This window comes from Sinocyclocheilus grahami, unplaced genomic scaffold (genome assembly GCF_001515645.1).
Source record: "Sinocyclocheilus grahami isolate Dianchi unplaced genomic scaffold, SAMN03320097.WGS_v1.1 scaffold1314.1, whole genome shotgun sequence".
NCBI classification, from domain to species: domain Eukaryota; kingdom Metazoa; phylum Chordata; class Actinopteri; order Cypriniformes; family Cyprinidae; genus Sinocyclocheilus; species Sinocyclocheilus grahami.
Genome location: NW_015506493.1, coordinates 49,749 through 53,800, shown reverse-complemented (window position 1 = coordinate 53,800; position 4,052 = coordinate 49,749).

The following is a 4,052-nucleotide window of genomic DNA, read 5'->3' as shown; positions in this document are numbered from 1 at the left end:
CGGGCAGGGTGGCCACTCATGACCGCTCCCCAACCGGTGAGGAACGCGTCCGTCGCTAGCGTTATGCGGTGACAAGGAGCTCCCAGCACCGGGCCCTGAGACAAGAACCAAGGTTTCCTCCACATGTCCAAGGCACGTAGGCATCGCCGCATGACCTTGATCATGCGAAGTGGGTTCCCCCTCGGGGAGAACCCCCTGGTCTTGAGCCACCACTATAAGGGCCTCGTGTACAGCAGGCCAAGAGGTATCCCATTGGATGCAGCTGCCATTAGACCCAGCAGTCTCTGAAACTGCTTGACAGTGAGTTACCGGCCTTCTCTTATTCTCGTGACTGCGGTAAGGATCGATTCGAGCAGGGGACATACATGCCTGCATCGTGGTCGAATCCCACACCACGCCTAGATAAGTGGTCCTCTGTAATGGAGAAAGCACACTCTTCTTTGCTACTCACTGGACATTTCACTATGAAAGTGTCACAAAATGTGAAGAAAGCAATGTCAGATGACTTATGTCCACATAATCCTAGCTAGCTAATACCTTAGATATTTTCTAAGGTAGCATACTAACTCTAAGATTATTTCATATCTTTGGCCCGTCCTGTGATACAAAGAGATATGGGCACTTCCAAGGCCATGACAAGTGTTTGTATTGTTTTAATTTGTGTTATGCACCTTGAAGTTGGGATTCCCAGCACCTGCACAGGATGAGAGGACAGGGAATGTGGGAATTTGACTGACCTTCACCTCGAACTTACAAATGACACTTACACCTGTACAAATGACATGCACATCAGGTTTTACAGGACTGAGAGGCATTTTAAAGGTGAAATACCAGTAAAGTGAAAAATAATTATAATGCTGAAGGCGAGGTATAATTCATATTTCTTTATCAAATAACTTACAAAGTAATTTGAAACCTTTCTGTGAGACGTAATTTCACAAACAGCGTGAGTGAATCACTGCACACACTCTCACTTTTTGCCTCTCAAAATGCACAAATGGCTTCAAATCACCACAGCAAGCTGCACAGACACAGGAATTGTCACTTGCACAATCGAGGCAGTGTCGCATTGTCACTAAAGTTTATAATTTGCATTTCTTTTTAAGTCTTGCCAGTGTTTAAACCATTTAGCACTCACGCGCACTCCTAGAGCTCATGCACACTCAATGCACACGCACATAAGGCCGCCTCACAGCTCACGAAATCAGGCTTGTGCTGAATGTAAGCTATTGTACAACAGTTGCCCTATTGTAAAAACAAAAATGCACTGCATTATCAAACATTTAGGTGAGATAATTATATATTTTTGAAAAATCTCTAAAAGAAAAAAAAGCAATTAAATAATATTAATAGATACAACTCTTTATTTGTATAATGTATTAGTAAATATTGGAATCAACATTTAACTAAGAGTAGTTAATAATGTTAACAAATGGAACCTTATTGTAAAGTGTTACCAAAATAAGTTGAAGTACTAACATTACTAAAATAAAAAAAATTATTAATTAAAACTAAATAGAAATATAAAAACAATAAGATTTCAAAAGCATAATTACTTACTAAGTTAAAATTACTTCAACTAAAATTACAATGGAAACTGATGATATAAAAAATAATGATAAAATGCTTTAATAAATACTATAAATAATAGTAAAATAACACTGTCCAAAAAGTATAATCTATTCTGTATTTATATTTTTAGTATTTTAAACATTTTTATATCTTTTAAAATGTTTATTTTTTTAAACATCAAGTTTTATGTTACTAATGTTTTTTTTTACTCGCTTTTTTCTTAAGAAAAGAAATTTCACAAAAAGCTGATGCAAAACATTACTGAATGGTCTGTCATTCTAAGAGCTTCCAAGACTATCATTTTTGCAAATCTGAGAAAATCTCCAGTCTGTTTTGCATTTAGTAGCTGTTTACATCATGTGGCATGCATCTGCTTGTCAAAAAAGTGTTTGTTATTGGCATACCGACCACGACAGTAACGGCGTTACACGCCCTCCTCTCACACACGGCCTGCGGTCTTTACCTGCATTATATTGCTCTTGACTAGCGCCTATAAAAAGGGGTTTATTTTGTGGCTGGCCATTTTGTAGCTAAATTGAACCTTGTTTAAAGGCCTGGAGCAGCTACTATAGAGATGGAAAGTCTTGTGGTTGCAGCAACAAGTAGTCTTGTGCCTAAAAACCACGGCATTCCCCAGCATGCGTGCATGTGTGCATTAGAATGTCCCTGTCGCGCCTCAGCAGCGCACCTTATTACAGGGGGTTAAAGGTCAGACGTGGACAGCAAAGGCGGGGGTACGAGCCCTGAGGCAGTAATGTGTGTTACAGAGTCTTTGTCCATGCCAGTGGAGGAGAAATAAGGTAGTGCACATCTGTGGTGTGTATATTTAGGCTTGGCGTTCATGATATATTATAGTTTATTGAATTAAATGCTATATATATATATATATATATATACAGTATATATATATATATATATATATATATATATATAGTCTAAGTTGCATTCATTTTACATTTTTGTCTATATAGTTTTTAATTAAGTTTTCATTTTTTTGATAGTCATCGGCAATTTAACATTTAAGTCCACTTTATCTTATCTGTCTTTACAGTTAATGGTCCACACAACCTGATTCATTGTTTTGTTATTCTCCGTTTTCATCTTCCTCGCTCTCTTTCCCCCTCCAACCTCAGATTTGCTCTGAGAAGTGAAGAGCTGTATATCTGCCAGCGCTGACCTGCATTTGAGTGCAGGAGGGGGCCGCTGAATGAGGGGCCCATTTGAGCCATTATCAGACCCAGCCATCAGTCTCAACTCAAATTTCATCCATCCCCCATCTCCCCATGCCTCCTTACACTCCACGCACCTCCTCTTTCTACCTTCCTCCACGTTGTGACCCCCTGCAACCCTGACTCTGTATCAGCACCAGCCTTTTCAAATAAATAAAATTCCTCTCTTTTGCCATTTTCCCTACTGAGTGCTGTATAATGGGAACCACATTAGACACGCTGCTGCGGTTAGTTTTTTTAAAGTGATTTAAGACTCATTTTTAATTTATAGTATCCATTAGGACAGTTTCAAAGTGTGCTGTGACATACATCCAACACAAATTTGCTACGAATGAACTGCATGTTCTGCTCCAGAAACATTGTTGTCTTGTCTTCATTTCATCTCAGACTCTTGGTCTTGGAGTCAACTTTTTCTCTGGAGTTTAAACTCTTGCTAAAGTCTTCATTTAAGCCCCGTCTTATTGAAACTTTGTCATTCTGCAACAACATACAAATACTGCGTTTCTTGAAGGAGCTTTTCAATGCCTGCCCATGCAATCAACTGAGTGAGTCAACTGAGTGGCGCACTCTGCTAAGCCACTGGCTCCAAACCTTGGGGGGAAATTGTGGCCTAATGGTTAGAGAGTCGGACTTGTAACCCAAAGGTTGCGGGTTCGAGTCTCGCAGCGGCAGGGATTGTAGGTGGGGGGAGTGAATGTGCAGCTCTCTTCCACCTTCAGTACCATGACTAAGGTGCCCTTGAGCAAGGCACCGAACCCCCAACTGCTCCCCGGGTGCAAAAATGGCTGCCCACTGCTCCGTGTGTGTGTTCACTGCTGTGTGTGAGCACTTTGGATGGGTTAAATGCAGAGCACTAATTCCAAGTATGGGTCACCTTCATTGTAGGCATGAACAAAACAAGACGTGGAGGCCATTAGCTCTGTTTTTCTTCTTGTTGCTTTCTTTGCTGGTCATTATGACAAAACAAACCATGACAGGATAATTAGGACCTCAATGTGTCCTAATTATTACAACCAAGTAATTATTACAATTATTACTCGTAATAAGTAACCCACTTATTACATCTATTTACCAAAAAAAAAAAAGTTTGAAAAGTTGACATTAAATATCATTTTGAATTGAAATGTATTTGCAATAAAGCTCAATTTGTCAACATTAGGTAATAAATAAAAGTTCAATTTTATATTTTAAGTTTGTTCAATTGAACTTGAAATCTATTAAAATCTATTATATATATATATATATATATAT